At 38.8% G+C, this 21773-nt stretch overlaps 1 protein-coding gene across 2 annotated transcripts in view; it reads left to right on the top strand.

Annotated features, from left to right (window-relative positions):
* The first annotated feature begins 7555 nt into the window (after positions 1–7555).
* Positions 7556–21773, top strand: part of LOC124778020 (trehalase-like) — a 26946-nt gene continuing 12728 nt past the window's right edge. The window contains exons 1-3 of one of the 2 annotated variants that reach the window (XM_047253598.1): positions 7556–7727; positions 14941–15050; positions 16081–16163. The gene's annotated coding sequence lies outside the window, so the exon portion shown is untranslated. The remainder of the gene's footprint in view (positions 7728–14940; positions 15051–16080; positions 16164–21773) is intronic. The other variant, XM_047253599.1, reaches the window with a different exon arrangement.

Here is a 21773-nt window from a genome sequence, read left to right as displayed (position 1 = left end):
AACACAGTTCTCATATGCTGAAGCGCCAAAGAAACTAATATAGGCATGCGTAATCAAATACAGAGACATGTGAACAGGCAGAATAGGGCACTGCGGTCGGCAACGCCTGTATAAGAGAACAAGTGTCTGCCACAGTTGCTAAATCGGTTACTGCTGCTACAATGACAGGTTACCAGATTCAAGTGACTTTGAACGTGGTGTTGTAGTCGGCGCACGAGCGATGGGAGACAGCATCTCCGAGGTAGCGATGAAGTGGGGATTTCCCTGTACGACCATTCCACGAGTGTATCGCGGATATCAGGAAGCTGGTAAAACATCAAATCTCCGACACTGATGCGACCGGAAAAAGTTCCTGCAAGAACGGGACCAACGACAACTAAAGAGAATCGTTTATCGTCACGGAAGTGCAACCCTTTCGCAAATTGCCGCAGATTTCAGTGCTGGGCCACCGACAAGTAGCAGTGTGCAAACCATTCAACAAAACATCATCGATATGGGCTTTCGGAGCCGAAGGCCCACTCGTGTACCCTTGATGACTGCATGACACGAAGCATTTCGCCTAGCCTGGGCCCGTCAATGCCGACATTTGACTGTTGATGACTGGAAGGTTCGCAGGTATTGGCAGAAGTAAAGCTGTGAGGACGGGGCGTAAGTCGTGTTTGGGTAGCTCAGATGGTAGAGCACTTCCCCGCGAAAGGCAAAGGTCCCGAGTTCCAGTCTCGGCCCGGCACACAGTTTTAATCTGCCAGGAAGTTTCATATCAGCGCACACTCCGCTGCAGAGTGAAAATCTCATTCCAGCTTGTCTTTTACTGGCTATCATTGGAACCCTGAGTAACATCATCTGGGGGACGATCTGCCATACACAGTTAAGCATGAGAAATCCTGGGACATGGCTGATATTTACATCCAGCGGCCATATGGAGTTTCTCTGAACGCGTATGTCTCACTTCAGCTGCTGGTCTCCCTGACGAGGTGCATAATGGTTGCCACTGCTGTAGGTTGCTGTTGGCTCCTATGTACTAATGGTGTTGATCCAACACTGCAATAATCCGTTCAGCGATCCGTAATTTGTTCTCGTCTAAAATCAAAGAAACTTCGATTTGAAGAGATAACTAGTTTGTCCATGTCGTTCACAGTGCGTCCTCAGGCATTAGAGTAGTGTCCACCAACTCCTGCGAAAGTTGCCAGAGCTGGAAGAACACTCTGTCATTTAGCTTTTCTGTATAAACTACCTAATGAACTTGTTGTTGCTCCAACGATTTAGGCCTTTGTAGTAAGTTTGGCTTTGCTGTTCCAGACTCGCAAGTGGTCAGAGATAATTGGATGAGGTCACTGATGATAGATGCGTACTCACCAATATAGCACAACAAAGTAGATAACTTTGACATGTCATTTAACAACATTGTGGGTAGTCAGAACAATCTCTGTGTGTGCAAACCAAGTTAGTGGATGTTCAGACTGAAGTAATGAAGTTTAGACAATGAATGCCATGGTGTAGGAACTTCACTGAAACTGTGTCTATATGGTGCTAGGTTATATGATCTGGAGATATTGTATTATAGAACCCTGTTGATAATGTGCAACATGGGAGATAAACTGCAATTCTCTTCATGTGACTCAGCTACCTGAATTCCACACAGGGAAGGAAATAGGTACATCTGCTCATTTTCACGTGGAGTAGCACAGTGTAATCTGTATGGATTGTAGTCTTTTTGGTGAAATTTCACACAACAGTCAGGTTCAGACACATGGAAAAAGGTGACTGAGGTAGTTTGATCCATCTCATCGATGAAGTCAATAAGACAAAAGGGTTGTGCCACAATAATTCGTTGCCAAATATTCCATGTGTTCGTCCACTGTTTGGAAGGAGAAATGTAATCATTCTGCTTTTCACCTCACAAATAATAAGCTCCGTATCGTTTGTCATACTTCATAAACCAATAAAAACATTATATGGGTGGGTGAAAGCTCCCAATCAGATTTGTCTAGTTTCACAGTCCATTATTTGGCAGGAATGTAGCATTGAGAATTACCGATTGACTAATAATTCAGTATGTGTCTCGTAAATCACCAGTGTAGGAAATTCCGTGCAGATAAATAGGTGCAATAACCCTCACAATATGTTGTAGCGAAATCAAACCACTTTATTAGTATAAATATCAGATAGCGAAAAATATGCGTTAGATTAAGCCAGATGTAATGTACAGACTGAACAAGCAACTTAAAACAAAGACATATAAAACGCATTTTGTTCCTTGGTCTCCGATTTCAGATGCAACGTCAACCTATGCATATCATTGGCCCCACAGTGGTGATATGTTCACATAGTACTCAGAACTGAAAATCGGCTGAGACCAGAAGCGAATATAAGCGAAATTTAAAATTTAGATTTTGATATCTGTCACAAGGACAGGCTAAACGTAATTTTGGGATGAGGCGGGGGGCGGGGGGGAGAGGGGGAGGGACTGAGGGAGGTTGTATTTATTGGTTTAAGGAACTTAATAATATCTAATGGGGTTATTACAGATTAATGTGGGTGAAGGTAAGTGTCAAAGATGAGTCAAATGTTGTAATTGGATACTTTTACATATTTCCTGCCTTAGTAATTGTAATTACAGGTGTACTTTCAGATTATGTAACTGTAATTGGGGATGATTGGAAGGGGTTGACAAGTGGAAGTGCTAACCCACGAGATATCAATTTGATGTTATTGTATGTTGTGCATTGATGAAGTTCAAAGATATCAAGATAAATACTATAATTCAGAACAGTTTGTATAACTACTTGTTACCAGCATGTGTTAAATTTGAAAACACTATGGATACTGTGATCAGGCCAATCCTTGCTGCATTAATGGTAGGCGATAAAACTCAGGAATGTTTTACAATATGCTTCAGATGGATAAAAGATCAAGGCTATAAACGACAGAATGAAAATATTGCATGGAAACTAACTGCAAAATCAAGCCACCTGGAGATCAGAGAGGGCTCACAAATTGCGTCCAACCTCATCCACTAATCAGGACATTATCAGGTGGGTTCACCGACCACTGCTACAAGTACTGATCTAGGAAGAGTGTTTCCCAGGCACATGTACAAGGTCATAGTTACTGAGATTTTGTAAATGGAAAAGATAATAATCCAGAAACAATTACACCTATCACTTTTAGGATATTATTTCAGGCTCAGGGTCACCTATTATGAATGATATTATTAATAGTTGTAATACTAATAGGTAGTGGATTCGAAACGAGTTAAAATCAGACATTAGTACCAATTTATTATTGAAAGCAACTGTGCTACAGGAAAAGAAATTAGATGTCTATGTTCTTACACATGCACGGTACATAGCCAACAAGTCAGCTGAACGACCAACAAAAAATCACCTCTACCTCTTGCTGGTGTTAAATAATTCGTTATCTTTAAATATGCATATTGTCATTCGTTCCTAAAGCATTTTCAATACATACACACATCAAAAAAAGTTTTCCATCACCCTGTTTCCTGGAACTCCTGAAGATAGACGTTGATTGCGGATACTGTATCACAGACACTGTCCCTTTGACTATTCAGAGATGTCACTAAACCTGCCCAAAGATGTAAACAACCATGCATGAGCAGCGCCTATTAGACGGAGGGGGTTCAACAGCCGATCAGGTTCAGTCATTCCACCAAGAAGGAGGCACACGGCTCGTGTTGTCTGTAGTTCAACCATGCCTAAACAGTCAATACCCCGGTTCGATCGCGTCCACATTGTTACTTTGTGCCAGGAAGCGCTGTCAAAAAGGGAAGTGTCCAGGCGTCTCGGAGCGAACCATAGCGATGTCGTTCGGAAATTAAGGAGATACAGAGACACAGGAACATGCCTAGCTCAGGCCGTCCAAGGGCTGCTACTGCAGTGGATGACGCTACCTACGGATTATGGCTCCGAGGAATCCTGACAGCAATGCCACCATGTAGAATAATGCTTTTCATGCAACCATAGGACGTCGTGTTACGACTCAAACTGTGCGCAATAGGCTGCATGACAAGTAACTTCACCCCTGACGTCCATAGCGAGGTCCATCTTTGCAACCATGACACCATGCAGCGTGATGCAGGTGGGCCTAACAACATGCCAAATGGATTGCTCAGGATTGGCATCATGTTCTCTTCACCAATGAGTGTCGGATATGCCTTCAACCAGACAATTGCTGGAGATGTGTTAGGAGGCAACCTGGTCAGGCTGAACGCCTTAGACACACTGTCCAGCAAGTGCATCAAGGTGGAGTTTCCCTGCTGTTTTGGGGTGACATTATGTGGGGCCGACGTGGTCATGAGGCGCCGTAACTACTTTACGATACATGAATGCCATCCTCCGACTGACTGTGCAACCATATCAGCAGCATATTGGCTGGCATTCGTCTTCATGGACAACAACTCGTGCCCCCATTGTGCACATCTTGTGAATGAATTCCTTTAGGATAGCGACATCAGGCGGCCGGTGTGGCCGAGCGGTTCTAGGCGCTTCAGTCTGGAACCGCGCGACCGCTACAGTCGCAGGTTCGAATCCTGCTCCGGGCATGGATGTGTGTGATGTCCTTAGGTTAGTTAGGTTTAAGTAGTTCTACGTTCTAGGGGACTGATGACCTCAGATGTTAAGTCCAATAGTGCTCAGACCCATTTGAATCATTTATTTTTTTTTTATTTTTTTATATAGCGACATCGCTCGACTAGAGTGGCCAGAGTGTTCTCCAGACATGAACCGTATCAAACACGCCTGGGACAGATTGAAAAGAGCAGTATATGGACACTCACCAACCACTCTGAGGGATCTACGCCGAATCGCTGTTGAGGAGTGGGACAATCTGGACCAACAGTGCCGTGATGAGCTTGTGGATAGTATGCCACAACGAATTCAGGCATGCATCAATGCAAGAGGACGTGCTACTAGGTATTAGAGGTACTGGTGTGTACAGCAATCTGAACCACCACCTCTGAAGGTCTCAGTATATAGTGGTACAACATGCAATGTGTGGTTTTCATGAGCAATAAAAAGGGTGGAAATGAACCATATCTTTTCTTCCAGGAGTGCAAGTTCTCCAGGTATGCGGGAGAGCTTCTGCGAAGCTTGGAAGGTAGGAGACGAGGTACTGGTGGAATTAGAGCTGTGAGGACGGGTCATGGGTCGTGTTTGGGTAGCACAGTTGGTAGAGCACTTGCCCGCGAAAGGCAAAGGTCCCGAGTTCGAGTCTCGGTCCAGCACACAGTTTTAATCTGCCAGGAAGTTTCAGGGTGGAAATGAAGTTTATGTTGATCTCTACTCCAATTTTCTGTACAGGTTCCGGAACCCTCGGAACCGAGGTGATACAAACTTTTTTTGGTGTGTGTATTATTATTCACAAGATGCAGTGCCTTACATTACCATATGCTTCCATTTCATTGATTGCTTCTGCTATCATTGTAACAATCTGGCCAAGTGTTTTCGTTGTTACATTTCTCAGTCAATTTAGTATTGTAATACCCATCACATTACATGTGGTGTCTGTAATTACAAGCATTGCTCCAAATGCAAGTACCACAAAAGGAGAAAGACTCAGGAAATAAGTGTTACTCATAAAATATTATTACAAGAGTTCTCCTGTGCTAAGTGTTTTGTTGTTTGAAAAGGCAGTTATAACTCATCCACATTGCTTATCTGACCTGACCATCATGTCTAGTAGCTAAATCCTAAATGCTACAAAGTAAATATAGTATCATCAACAGTTTCCAGTGACGTGGGCACTACAGACTGTATTCACACACACTACAAATGGCGAAGAAGGCAAGTCTTTGGACCCGTTGTTAGTCAAATGGCACCTGGTAACTCGACAATGTGTGTGAAATGTTATGGAACTTAACTGCTAAGGTCATCAGTCCCTAAGCTTACACACTACTTACCCTAAATTATCCTAAGGACAAACACACACACACACACACCCACGCCTCAGGGAGGACTCCAACCTTCGCCGGGACCAGCCGCACAGTCCATGACTGCAGCGCCCTAGACCGCTCGGCTAATCCTGCATGGCATAACTTGACAAATCCACAAAAGCTACCACACCTATTCCCAACAATTTATTAATCGTCGCAATTTGCATTGTTTTGATTATCCAAGATCAATTTTCCTGAGTCCCACAGGAGATGGCACAGCTACCCATAGTGTATCAGAGAAGACTAAACCATGATGCGAGGGTTCAAAATAGCGTTCAAGATTTATATGTTGACATTCACAACCTTGTTTTACCACTAGTACATCAAGCTGTCGCAGGTTCTCTATTCATTGAAAACAAAAGACTCTGTATTTCTGACTTCACATATGAGACTTAAAATTCTCTGATGGAACATAACAATGATTGGGATGCGAAAAAGAAAGTATGCTCAACGCTATGCTTAGCAAGTATCCATTGATCTAGTCATATGTAGTCACATGGTTGAATGATGCTTTGTTGAATGCCAGAAGACAGTAAGTTATTTTTACTCTTTGATAGGCTATTGTGTGTCTTATGGATTTGCTAGATGTGGAAACGTTCAAAGTAATTCTAGTTTTTATCAGTTAGACCCCTCTTTAGTTAATACAGAGTCACCTCTTTTTCTTTCTTCTGAACATGTTTCTGTTTCACAACCGAACTGTGAGTGAAGTTCTCTCAATTTTCTTGGTCTCAGACTTCATTGTGCTGCACTGGTTTAACCAAGTATCTACTAACTACTCTCTCAGTACTTCTGACATTGCTCGCTTTAGAACATTAGGCCTACTTATTAAACTTGTTTTTTTTTCTATATTTCCTAACTTTCAAAACTTTTGAAAGTATTTGGGCAGGGTTACTGCAATTGTGCCTTTACCACATTTACCTACCATTCTTTTCATATCACGATATTTTTCTGTTTATATATTATTTAGTTGCTCATCGGACATAAATTTGTATTCTAATGACGACTTGGTTTTAAATTTCCTCAGTTCACATGAATAAATTATTCCTCATATAGATGCTACCTGTTTGCTATTGTCCCTAACTATGTGGCACAGTATATAGAAAAACTGAGATCATACATTTTTTGAAGATAGTCTATGAGAGTTCACTTGACCTCTGCGCACCTTTTTATCGTGTTAACATGCATGTCTTTCAGAGAGAAAGAGAATTTTCTGTCATTTACTTTCTGTTACCATTTATTTCTGGTGGTGGTGTTACAAAATACAAAAATTTTCCTCTATGCAGTATTGTGTATCCCTGTCCAGTTTCATTGGTCTAAGATAACGACACCAAGACAAGCTGAATTTTTATTTTCCCTTTTAGCTTGCGTGAAATCATATAGAAGTCTCGATCTTCATGTTCTGTGCTGCGAGGGAATTACACAGTGCAGGAGAGAGGCAATAAAACAGTTGGAAAGGCAGGAAGTAAAATAATTCGGTTCCTGACAACGTATTCGAATTAAATGAAAATAAAAAATAAAGAAGAAAAAAAGTCACTTTTTTATCGATAGTCGAAAGTTTCGATTATACACGGATAGCTTTCATCATTCAAAGATAGTTGTATACGGAGAATTTGCATTTTGCAGAAGTGTCGCAAGATTTGCAGCGACATCGCATGCGAAGGCATTTGCGGTATTTGTCTTTGACACTGTCACTACGCGAGAGTGCGTAGGATCATTCGCAGTTGTTTTGTGCACGATTCTTTCGTGTTTGTAATCATTCGTCGTTAACGCTGACGTAAGTGTATCTTAAAATGAAGTAACATGTATTATTGTGAGATGTCATTTAAGTTTTACTAGTTATATATTAATGTCATTGTTGTAGAAGTTGCCTCACAGCTGCTTGATTCTCCCCGTTCCTATTTTTCAATACTTGAAGGGACTGTCACTTGTTGTGTGTTTTGCATAAATTAAATAACGAGGTGCTAGTTTTCATCAAACATGTTTCTTAAGTCTTGTCATCATTACTGTAACTGCTGGTTTCGTTTTCTGATCGTAACATCATTTTTATGTCCAGTTTTCCAGTTATTTTGTGTCTCAAATTATCTGTATTTAATTCAGTTTTCTTGCTATCCTCTGAAGTGATAGCTGATGGAGAACGGATAGATAAATTCTGATGGTGCTTAAGAGTCGAATTTGAGAGCTAGTCTGCCATTTTCATGGTACGTTTGGTCATGATGATAATTTTTGTTTACACAAATAAAAATTTCTCACTAGAGTATAATATTACACGGTCACCTTGCGGGGCTTTGCATTTAGACAATTTAAAATAATTAATTGAAATGCACATCTTAATTTATCTGTAAATCTCCATTACTATCTTCACTTTAACCTTCCTGGCTGCGTAGTTTTTGGCTTTCTCTATCAGAGTCTGCTGCATGTAGAGGAGGACTCTCATATATTTTATGGTGAGATTTGTCAATGCTATTGCTCTCACATTCTAGGTTTGCTTGTGACAATTTATGAAAGGGAGTTAGTGTGTGCTGAAGCTTTCAGGTGATGTCTAGCTGTGTAAACAATGTGTACTAGAGTGTTGAGTATATGGACCACGTATAATAGTTTTGCACATTTTTGTGCAATAGATCGCTTACTTCTAATTGGAGAATTGTTTCAGGACATTATTCCATTTGACATTTATAAATAGGAGTATATTACGTAAACCAACTTACTAGTGTTTTGATAATCAGAAACATTCGTCTCCTTCAGAGTAAAAACCTCTTTACTTAGTGTTAAATTTATAATATCTGATTTTCCAGTTAAAGCCCTTGTCAGTATACACACTCCAAACTTTCTCATTTACAAGCTTCCTTTACTGCTTATTCTGTCAACCATATATTCTTGTGCAGAACTGCACAAGCTTCACACAAAGTTACGGTGGGTTCCTTTTAGAAGATAGTGGTAGGTTGTATCACTGAAATTTCTCTTCTTCCTGCTAGTGCCTATGTGGTGAAAAAGATTCTAATATTTGGAAATATTAGAAAGTTAATTCTATCTCAATCAGCAGTGTATTATGGTAGATCCTTCTTCTTCTTTCTTCTTTATCGTCGCCTTGTCCCACGTCATGTAGGGTCGGTGTTGCTTTTCTGGATCCTTCTCCTCCATAATACTCTATCCATTGCCTCTTCCTTCTCCCATCCTTTCTCCCTTAGGTCCCCGGATATCTTATCCTTCCACCTCATCTTCAGTCTTCCTCTCCTTCTCACTCCTTCAATCTTTATATCTTCAACTCTGTTTCCGATATACTCTTCCCCCACACCACCTTAGTCTGCTCTCTTGTATCTTTTTCCCCGTGGGTCCCACTTTCACAGCTCCTCTAACAAATTCATTTCTAATCCTGTCCTTCCTTGTTACCCCACACATCCACCTCAGCATCCTCATTTCTGCCACTTCCATCTTCTTTTCCTGGGCTACTGTGATTGGCCATGTCTCTGCTGCGTATATCATAGCAGGCCTTACTACCGACTTGTACACTCTCCCTTTCAACCCAATGCTGACCTTCTTGTCACACAACACTCCACTCATTTTCCTCCAGTTGTTCCAACCGCAATTTATTCGGTGTTGTATCTAGCTTTCCAGTCCTCCGTCCCTCTGTATGTACGACCCCAGGTATTTAAATTTGCAGACTGAGTTCAGCTCATCACCCTGGATCTTGCAAGACCTCATCTGCACATCCTTCAGTGCTAAATATTCTGACTTTGTCCTGCTAATTTTCATCCCTCTTTCTTCTAGTGCCTTCCTCCATTCCTCCAGCTTTTCCTCAAGTTTGTCGATGCTCTGCTCACAAAGAACCACATCATCCACAAATATCATATTCCACAACGCTTCCTCCTTCACATCTTTCACCAGCACATCCATAATTAGGTCAAAGAGGTAGGGACTAAGCGCAGACCCTTGATGTAACCCTACTTTTACTGGAAACTCATTTGTCATGCCCACACTACTTCTCACCTGTGTCATTGCTCCTCTATACATTTCCTTCACTAACCTCTCATACTTCTCTGGTACACACTGCTCACTCATGCTTCTCCATATTTTGTCCCTTGGGACTCTGTCATATGCTTTCTCCAAATCAATGAAAGCCATATGTAGATCGGCTTGTAGCTCCCCGTGTCTCTCAACTATCCGCCTTAAAGCATGTATTGCATCAGTTGTTCCTCTGCCAGGCATGAACCAAACTGTTCTTCACACACCACAGTCTCCTTGCATAATCTTGCTTCTATAACTCTTTCCCAAATTTTCATTGTGTGTGCCATCAGTTTAATACCTCTATAGTTACTGCGGTCATGCACATCACCTTTCCCCTTAAATATTGGAATCAGTACACTAGTTCTCGGCGCGTCTGACATCTCCTCCTGTCGCCAAATTTTCTTCATTAAATCCCAAAGAAGCTCAATTCCCTTTTTACCGAGACACTTCCATACCTCAACGGGGATCTGGTCTGGGCCAACTGCCTTCCCATTTTTCATCTTTTCAACTGCCCGTTCGACTTCATCTCTACTTATATCAATCCTTCATTTGCCCCTCCTTCCTCAGTTTTCACACTTACATTTTCTTCATTCAGCAATTTCTCAAAATAATTCAACCACCTTTGGATTATTTTTCCATGGTCATGCAGAATTATTCCTGTTTCATCTTTCATTTGTTTTATTGCTGTTAGATCCTTAGAAGCTTTATCTCTTGATTTGCCTATCTGTATCAGTTGTCTCATATCCTGATTTTTCTGTAGTTGTTCGTATGCCTCCCTTACTGATATAGCTTTAGCCACGGCTCGTTTTGCCTCCTTCTTTGCACTTTTGTATGCTTGCCCATCCTCAGCACTTCCGGACATATCCCACTTGCTCTTAGCGTCTTTTTCCTTCACAACCTTCTGCACCTCTTCATTCCACCACCATGCTTCCTTATCTTTTGGCACCTCTCTCCCAGATGTTAACCCAAACACTTCCTCCCCGGTCTTTGTTATAACAGCACTATTTATTTTCCACTACTCCTGCACACTCTCTGCCAATTTTACCTTTCCCAGTACTTTTTCACTAAACTCCTCTCTCAAATTTTTATCCTTTAATCTCCACCACATAATTTTCCTTTCACGTTGATCTGTGTGTCTGTCTTTTACATACTTTCATCTCACAATCCGCTACAATCAACTTATGTTGTGTTGCTATTCCTTCACCATATATGACCTTAGTATTTTGCACCTCCCCACTATTTTTCCTTCTACATAATATGTAATCAATTTGGCTTTTATTTTCGCCACTCCTGCATGTTATTAGTTTTTCTCTTTTTCTTTGGAAGTAGGTATTCGTAATCACTAGATCAAAAGCCACTGCAAACTCCACTATCTTTTTTCCTTCCTCATTTCTCTCGCCATACCCCCATCCTCCACGCCACCTCTCTTCCCCACCTTTCCTTCTGCCACCATGACCATTTAGATCCCCTCCAACTATCACTCTTTCATTCACCGACCATTACTCCATCCAAATCTCTCCAAAATTTTTCCTTCTCATCCTCTGAACATCCCGCTTGGGGTGCATAGGCTGTCAGCACTGTTACCATTTCTCCGCCAAACATCATCTTAACATACATGATCCTATCATTTACTCTGCTGACTTCACATACCTCTTCTTGAAGCTCTCTGTGCAAAATAACTCCAACTCCTCCATTTCTTGATTTCCAGTGTATTATGGTAGATCAGGTAGAGATAATGGCAGCAGAGTGGATTGTGTGCCTCAGTAATATAAATAGTCAAACCAAAGGTACAACATAGAAAAATACCTGTGGAGTTGGCAAACGAACATATGGTTCCTGAAGAGGGGCAGCAGTCTGGATAATTGTGTGATCTTGTCTTATATCAGTAGTGCGAATGGCTGAAAGCTAAGGAAAACTACTGTTGTTATATTATGTGGTGATGTACAGCTCTGCTATGTGGCTTAAAGATATATATTGTTGGGTAAAAAATTCTGGAGGTAAAATGGTCCTCCCTTCAAATATGAAGGTGGGGCGTACTGAGAAGGTTCTGAATGTGGAACATTAGATTTGTAGGTTGATTAGAGAATTTAAAAAGGATAAGTTCTAGTGATAGTAAGAATTGAAGTTATAGGGACGAGATTTATGACCTGAAGATGACAGAGTTATGACAAAATCAAATAGGTATAATGCCAGGTGTAGGACCAATAATGATTAAGAAAACTGGAATGCAGGTGAATTATTTGTGTGCAGCATAATAAATGTGTTATGGTTACAGAAGCCAGGACCTATGAAAGTAGTGCTTATTATCTCTACAGAGGTTGAAAAATTGTATGATATAAAGTAAATGGCTCAGTTTGTTAAGAGAGAAGGAGCATTTAATTGTGACAAGGGAGTAAAATTCAGTAGATGGAAAGGGAGAATTTCAGAAAGTGCCCTGGGAGAAAGAAATCAAAAGAGAAGGTGATTGGTAGAATTTTGCATGTAGCGTCATTTAGTCTTTGCCAGTACTTGATTCAAGAACCATAAAATATTATATAAGTGAAAGAGATAACAAAAGGTTTTAAATAGATTATATCATAGGACACAGGTTTCAAAACCAATTTTAGACTGCTAAAGATTTACAGGGGCAGATGTGGACTCTGACCATAATTTATTGCGGTCTGAAACTGAAGAATTTACAGAAAAATGCAATGTGGCTAGGGTAAAAGAACCAGAAGTGATTCAAAGTTTTAAAGGGAGCATTGAACATAAATTACCTGAAATGTGAAGGGCGTAAAGGAGGGGGGTGGGGGAATGGTTAGCTTTTTAAGGGATGAGATAGTGAAAGTAGAAGAGGTTCAAATAGACAGAAAGACAAGGGGTTTTTGAATTTAATTAAGAGATGACTGAAAGTTTGGCTAGTTTTCTCAGATAGTACTTCATAGTAGATAACTGCATCATCTGTGAAAAGTCAGAGTATTATTAGTATCAGCTGCAAGGGTGTTAGTGCACAATGTGAACAGCAAGGGCCCAACACATTACTCTTGGGGACAGCTGAAGTAGCTTCATCTGTTATCGACTCTTAGTCCAAAATAACGTACTTCACCCACCCTACCAAGAACTACTCAATCCAGTAACAAATTTCACTTGTTGCTCCATTGTGGATGTATCATGAGCTATGAAGGATTAGTAAATTTAGTTTTGAAGAAAGTTTGGAGGCGGGGGGCGTTGAAAAGTATAGAGGGAGACCAGAGTTTTGTGTGTAGAAAGCATCAAACCAGTCAGAAGAGTGATACTGATGACAAGAAAAGGGCAGGTTCAGGTGAATGTAGGTAGCAGAGATGAAGAGGCTTGCCTAGGATAACCTAGCATGGGAAATAGCATAAAACAAATGAAACAAAATTAGTATAGCTAAAGCACTATCCCACAGGGGGTGATAATGGCATGTTAATATGCAGTGAATGCTGAACAATGACTTATGAGCTGGACAGAGGAGATACTTGAATGATAGGTTACTATAAAAATAATTTATGCAGTATGAATAATGGTAACTGGAAAATGAGAAGTAATGAGAAGCTTTACCAAGATATGCAGAAAATATCACAATGGCAAAGTGTATTTTAATCTTTAGACATCCCTATTGAATGAGTGGAACAGATAAAAAACACAAAGATTCTTGTATTTCTGGAAAAATAAGTCAACGATACTATTGGTTACAGAAACAAGGAAAGAACTAGAAAGAAAAGTATCGAAGAATTGGAAATAACATAAACTATTGTAAGGATAAAATGTAAAATTTAGAAAGCTTTCAAGGCAAAAAGATAAGAAATCTGGGGGAAGAAAGGGAAAGGCAACAAGTGAAGACAAGAGTAATGGAAAAAACAGGAAACAACAAAGGAAAGTTTTTGTCACATGATCTGATTTGGCCAGTGTATAGAAAGAATGAGACAGTACATTATATGTTTCCAGGATTTCTAATGAAAGCACTACAGAATTATAGAAATCCCTTATACAGTACAGGTTCTGTGAAAGGAAGATTTCTTTGGTCCAGTGAAAACTTTTATATGTCCTTATAACATATTTTAATGCGCTAGACTTCTGCTAATCCACTGATTCCTTGTACATATATGTGCCAGTTTAGTGGAAGTGCCAGGTTATAAGTCTCTTACATTCAGTGTAAACGCATCGGATTATACTGTATTAAATCCTAAGATGCATTGATTATCATGAAAATTTATCTTTGAGTGTGTACATATATAGTAGTATCGCTCACTATGAAAAATGTCCAAAATTTTTAGTTTTCGCAGTAATGATATGCAATGGCAGTATGCTTTATCACACAGTGGCTTTACCAGCATTACATTGGTACTGCATTTTTCCAATTGTTGCATAACGTATTCCAGGAAGATGTGTGCGGCTTCAGCACCAGCAGTGTGAGATATCGTCAAGTTCTCTCCTTGTGTAGCTTCATCATCATCATCATCATCATCATCATCATCACTTTAATCGTAATGTTCCTGTACACTTTTGATTAAAAGTTTGGCTATAAATAGTTGCTCACCCAACATTATACTAGGCAGCATTGGCTTTCTGTAAAGAACCCCAGTTAAACTTGTATCTGTTTAGATTTTCTGCTTGAGGTCTAGCATGAAGTGTTTCCTTTTAGAAACAGTGATACTGAACTGTAAAGAAAGCCACAATTTCAAACATGTAAAGCATTGTCTAACATTGTGATTAACTGACAACATTGTTGCACTTGAGAATTCATTTTGGTATTTGCCTTTCTGATTGAGTGTCTAGAGGCTGGATGTGGGCCAGACTACTGATGGTCAGATTAGCGAGAGTATTAATTTACATAACCAAATGTTGTATGAGGATTCTTAGGGCTTACATGATATGGAGTACATATTTCTTCAGTTAACATAATTTTTTGGTTTTGAGTCAGAAATACAAAATTTCCACTCCCCCCTCCTCGCTCAGGAGTATAACACTAGTTTCTCTTGCAGGCAGTGGAAAAGACTCTCCCGAACTCTGATGAATATCTGCTTGAACCTGGAAGCATAGGTGTCAATAAGACAGAATAAGTAACTTTAATTTTCCTGTTACTTTTTGCACGGTAAGTTAAACTTATAAAGTTTGGCAGAACATATTTGGATTTGAGTAAAGATTCACATATTTTGTAAAAGACTAAATTCAGATGGAATCTGCTTATCACCATAGAAACAAAAAAATGAGTCAAACTCAATATTTCAGTGTAAAATGTGTGTCTCGATGCTCCACTTTAAAACATACCTCACATGCATTAGTACACAGATAGAATATTATTGATATTGATAACTTTGAAATTTAACTTTGTCCTCCATTCTGTGTGCCAGAATTTGATCTAAGATTCATACAATTGTATATTAAAAAAATTTTAAGATGTTTTAATATTTTACACAGATGTTGCTTGCTGTAGTGTTGATTGTTTTAATTTAAAAGTTGCTATACATCTGAGTTTAAATAAAAACTACATGAAATGAAACTATTAATGAATGAAATTCATTTTAAATTAAGATAGTCATCCTGTCCTGATGCACCTGTGGTAGTATTGTGTAAAATAAATGTTATAGCTTGTCAGTTTTGTCTAATACATCACATACTGAGAATGGAAAGAGTGAAAATGATAATTCACCATATAGTGGACATGTCGAGCAGAGCATAGGCAAATAAAAAAGGACTTTTTAAGTTAATTGTTCATCTTATGAATGTCAAAGTTCTTGTTTATTTGCACATTAACCATTCCCCACTGTCCACTATAGAGTGGTTGTTTACTCATTCCATTGTTTGTATTCCACACTTGAAAATGGTGTATGTAAAACACTTAAAATTTCAGTACAACTTTTATGTGAAACTGACCCTGTATTTAAATGTTTTGTGAACAAAACAGACAAAAAGTTACATCACTAAAGCACATTAAATTGGCACTTTGTGTGGCAAATTGCTCTTTCAACTAATTACATAAAGTGACAGTTATAGTTGTACTATTTCTCAGTTAGCAATCAACATTTGTTCTTTCTTCACTTGTTAAAGTGTGATGGCTCAGAATTTTCTGATGGTGCTATCCGCATGAACTTGAACAGTGTTTCAAGGTAGGTTCATTGTAGGTCGGTGATGCTGAGGCCAGCAGTTACCTTCTAGACGACAGCAATGGCTCGGACTTCATCCATCGTCACCAGTGTTGGAATCGGTTAGTGCCTCTGATGTGTTGGTGTACCTTGGTTAAAATGTCAGAATAATGCCATTGAAGACATGGTAGAAACAAATTTTCAGCTTCCAGCTTCTCCAGAGGGTTGGCTGTTTGCTTCCATCTTCAGCTCAAAGTTGGTGTTAATTGTAATTAAAATTAATTATTAAAATTCCATTTAGAATTCCACCTCACTTCCTATGTTTCTTACTGTTAACATTTTTTTATCAATTTATATTTTTGTCATTCATATGTGGAAGACAAAGATAAATATTCACTCACAAAATACGATAAGTTTTAAACAGTGCAGAGGTAGACAATACCCCTGCAACATTCCCTGAGAAGGAAAAACAGAAATACAGAAGAAACTATTTGGCTATCAAGTTCCACTTTACAATATTGAGGAATTTTATACTGCATAACCTGTAACTTTCCCAGCAAAGTGAGCATATGTACCATGCTTACTATAAGTTATGCTAGTACTGTAATAAGTTAGCGAACTGATTTTCTTACTCTCACTTCGAAATAAGTTTCTCTTGTAACATGTTTTTTTACTGTGTGTTTCTCGAGTTATCAGACACTTTTTCTCCTGTGTTTTAGCAAGTTCTTGCTATGTGGTAATGGAGTCACCCCAAACAAAAACTGCTAATCATGTGTTTCATGGGAAACCCAATGTCAGCAGAAAATTTTGCCTTTTTTTCTTACCACAGGCTATTCTTTCTTCTCTTTCCTTTAAAAAAAGATGAGCCATGATGTGTACATCTGATAGTGAGCGAGGTTTAATTTGGTGCAACAATGGGTTAAAAGGTATGTCTTAAAAGACGGAGTGAAAGCCGAAGAATAGCCAGTACTGTTAACATGGAAAGGCAATAACAATTGGACAGTGTGGTGCCATCCAGCATGTGAGATGGAGCAAATTCAGCATGGCAGATGTGACGAGCAGATGTATATCACTAGTACAAGTGCTTAAGGACTCGCTTGCTGGTTGGCTTTATTTTTAAATCACAAAGCATAGTAAAGGGACATGGAAATTGGAATTCACTGATCTGCAAAATGTGTTGAACTGTATTCGACATCCAGAATGAGATGTAGGTAGAGCACTTGCCTGCAAAAGGCGGAGGTCCTGAGTTCGAGTCTTGGTCCAGCACATAGTTTTAATCTGCCAGGAAGTTTCATATCAGTGCACACTCTGCTGCAGAGTGAATATCTCATACTGGAAACATCCCCCAGGCTGTGGCTAAGCCAAATCTCCGCAATATCCTTTCTTTCAGGAGTGCTAGTTCTGCAAGGTTCGCAGGAGAGCTTCTGTAAAGTTTGGAAGGTAGGAAACGAGGTACTGGCAGAAGTAAATCTGTGAGAGCGGGCATGAGTCATGCTTGGGTAGTTCAGATGGTAGAGCACTTGCCCGTGAAAGGCAAAGGTCCCGAGTTCGAGTCTTGGTCAGGCACACAGTTTCAGTCTGCCAGGAAGTTTTGTGTTCGACATGTTATTAATATGGCTTGTCCTCAATTAGTTTGTAATACAGTTAGTAACAACAAGCATTTAAAGATTAATGAATATGTGTTTGCCACAGCTTCCTTCCCATACCTGCACCCCACTCCCTTGTGTGCCAACAGGTGCTGCTCTGTCTGTACCGTCATATGGTAACAGTACTCAGTCCCTCTTGGAGTACTGGTTATTTTTTTGTGTTTTATTGTCTTGGTGAACACACATCACTGAACAGAATATGCCATTAAACTGATATGAGACAGCTCTTTTGAAGAAGAACATGAAATTTCATTTTTTAATTATTTAGTTTGCAATGAGAAACACAGATATTTTCCAATGGTAATGATAATAGGTAATGTGTAAAATGAGAGATGTGGAGTATTTGTTTGTGTTGGCTCCATCAACCAGGAAATTCCAAATATATGCCAAAACACTATAGAATAGTGCACCTTATGACACTTAGGTAACATCTTTGTTTTATTGCCTTTTACTCATTTCTAGCCCAAGGCAGTATTACATTAAAGTTCATGCAAACTATTTGGAGGAATAAAACTGCACTCAGGTTGTAGCATGCTTGGCAATAAATTACCAGTGAATGAAATGCTCTTACAGAGTGGAAAAGTTAACAAACCAGGTACTCAAAACAGTGTATACTTGCAGATAACAAACAGGTAAAAAAAAAAAAAAAAAAACAGAAAAGGACTTAATATTTTTTGTGAGGGGGGGGGGGGGGGAGGCATATAACAAATTAAAAACATTGAAAGCTTCAATAAAAGGGGAAGATGAAGAAGAAAGTAGGAGTAAAATATGTTTCTTACAGAGAGGTGAGCATATGTGAAATATGCATGAGGCTGGTACAAAATGGGGGGAGAAGACACTAACAAGTTTGTTTGAAGAGTGCTGTTTTGTCCTTGGGTGTATGGATCAATAGCAAGTTCTTGATAATCTTTTGCTGCAGAATCATTTGTACCTCAATCAGAGCAGATAATGAAATAATTAGTGGTACTCTTGGTGTAACGAGAAAAATATAAAACAATATAAAGGTGTATGTGGAAAACATCCCAAACAGCACATGAGAACCAACAATAATTTTAAAAAAAATTATTGCGGAACGTGTAAGTACAAGATTTCCAGTGAGGACTCTTTTTAGAGCATCGTGTGTTTGCACTTGATTTTACGTTATTTCACCAAGTATCACAGTATATTCCTAATACACTTCTACTGCTCAAACATAGAAACCATCTTAATTCATAGTTAATGGAGAATAATCCACTTCCAGTGAGACTGCAGGCCATGCTAACCAAGGAAGTGTGTGCGTGTTGTGCTAAATTATCATGATCTTCAGTGCCACAGTTTTTGCATTTCATAGTAGAAATTCGTCGCCACCTGAGAGAGAGATCCTTTAGACATAATTTGCTGTTTTGAGCTATAAACTTATTTAAATTCAGAATCTTGAAGTACTTGAACTGGTGACAACCATCCCTAAGTTTTCCTAAAGCAGTCATTGGGAAGTCAGAATGAACAACAATTGGTGGAAATTACACAATCCCATTTTTGGCGTCAAATACAACTATAGTGCTGCACCACTCCATGAGATAATGGTGTCTACCTCAACAGATTGTTAATGTTTGCAGTGGATTGTTGGGATGGGATGAAACTGATACTAGAGCGTCCAGTGCTATTTGCTCATACAGCAAAATTATGCCTGTTGGTATGAGGACATGGTGGGATGGCTTGAACATCTATATTTTGACATTTGCCAGTGTTCTGCGTCCTTTGAAATGTTGTGCATTTCTTTATTAGGACTAATGGACCAAATGTTGACCAGTTAATGACTTTACATTCTGTTTTAACTGCTGTGGCACCTGAATTGTAGAAAAGTATAAATTTAGTGAAGATGCTTACCATAAGTGCAACAAGTCAAACACCTTTGTTGTTGTCTATCCCTTGCATTGAGAAAAACTTGAACACCACACATTGTTCTAGTATGCCTGTATGTTACAACCTGATAAAAGTTGATGGTGACCTCTTACTTTACAGGTTTGCTTCGAGAAGAAAAAAGTGAAAAATGCATAAAATAGTGTAGTCACCCAGTAGCTCATTCCACTCAGCAAATAGAAGGAATGTTGAGTTTTGGACAAGCACATTAAAAAGAGAGAACTTGTTAGCTTTTGGAATAAATCCTTTGTCGATCTATTAGTTGATGAATGGCATCTTTACTCCTAAATTATTTACATTTTGCCCTAACTTTCTGTACTATGTTTCTCAGGAATGAGATAATGGGTGACTTCACTTTTTTATGCATTTGTCACTCTTTTCTTCTTGCCCATTAGCAGATGAAATAAATATTTCTACATACAAATCTTTAAATCTTTGCAGTCATTGTCTTTATAATTCTGTATATAAATCCAGTTAATATAAGTACTTCTTCTAGATTTCCGTACTGAGCGAGGTGTCGCAACGGTTAGCACCCTGGACTTGCATTCAGCAGGATGACAGTTCAAACCCACATCTGGCCATCCTGATTTAGGTTTTCCATGATTTCTCTAAATCATTTGAAGCAAATGCCAGAATGGTTCTTTTGAAAGGGCACAGCTGACATCTTTCCCTAATCCAACGGGACTGATGACCTCGCTGTTTGGTCCCCTTCCCCAAACCAACCAACCAGATTTCCATAGTTTGAATTTCTTTTAGTTAAATTTTTGGACTGCAATTTACTTTGTTTTATGAGCTATGTTTTTATTTATTACCACATTGAGGAAAGTAATGTGAAAACAATATGTAGGACCTGCATTGTCGTAAAAAAGCAGTACTGGGTCAATCCATATGAAGTGGTCCAGTGATGGTTGCTTGACCATTTTTAAATATTTTAATTTTTTTATATGTGATTGCCCTATATTTGAGAAGTTCAAAACAGTTTTTTAAAATAATTTATCTCTCACTTTTACTGAATGGCAGGCATTTTTATTTGTAGGCGCGCAATGATTTTTCAGTCTGGAGACATGAATATCTCTCCACTGGGTTAAGTTACAACATTACAATTGGCATGATTGTTTTTAGAAAAGTGTCCTCTATGAAATTGTCTATTACACAAAATACCCTAAATTCAAAAATAACCAGGCAAATTACCTCCCAAGTTTGGTGTCCAAATCTTTAAAAATCCACTTTTTAGGCCCAAAAATAACAAACAAGGAGTGATTTATGAGTGTCTATTTTTTTTCCTATAGTTAGATATCATACACTACTAGCCTCATATAGAGCAAGAACACAAATGCTTCCTTAATTTTTTACGAATTTTTGTAATTTGAAAATTTTCATTTTTTGTAAAGTTTGTGGTTAGTTATCTCAGGTGGGACTGAATATATAAATATGATTTTTGCACAGGTTGTACATATATATGATAACAACGTACTGTAAAAACTTCAACATTGATATCTGACTCTGAACGAAGATATGAATTTTTGAAAATCGGGAGATAATTCACATTACTCTACGTCTGATCTTACGGCTGTTGCCTATTCATGTGTGGTATTGGTGGGATATAATCAGTTATTATTGAAGTAAGGTACTGAATTATAAACACAAAGTGGAAACATCACTGAACTTAACATTTATATTATTCTGACATACTTAAATATTTTCAATTAACATCATTCGAGATGCAACTGTTCCTAAACCTGGTGGTGAATGTTAAGAACACTTATTTCTTCAGACAGCTTCTGTAATATAGAATAAGACCTCCCAGTTGCTGTGGTAAGTTCAAGCACTAAAAGTTTCTTCAAAACATTTTTCATTGGTATCCAAACTTTGTCACTAGTTGATTTCTTGAATGATGTTCTTGGGCCAGCAGGGTTGTAAAAATGCACAAAATCATCATTGCTTTCCAAACTTATTGTTTCAACCTCTGCAAGCCACCACTGTCCATCATTCACACATGCCACTATGTCATTCAACGTTAAAGACAGAGATGTAATTTTACTTACACAATGATCCTCATAAATTTCCGTATAAATTTTGGTTTCTGATGTTACATAGCATCGAACTAAGATTTCTGCAATGCCAAGGAATTTGTGGAAATGCCTTGTTCCTTTTATTGCTATACAGTTTTCAAATCTGGTTTGAAGT

The sequence above is a fragment of the Schistocerca piceifrons genome, chromosome 2, assembly GCF_021461385.2.
Source record: "Schistocerca piceifrons isolate TAMUIC-IGC-003096 chromosome 2, iqSchPice1.1, whole genome shotgun sequence".
Classification (NCBI taxonomy): domain Eukaryota; kingdom Metazoa; phylum Arthropoda; class Insecta; order Orthoptera; family Acrididae; genus Schistocerca; species Schistocerca piceifrons.
This window is presented reverse-complemented; position numbering and strand designations above follow the sequence as displayed.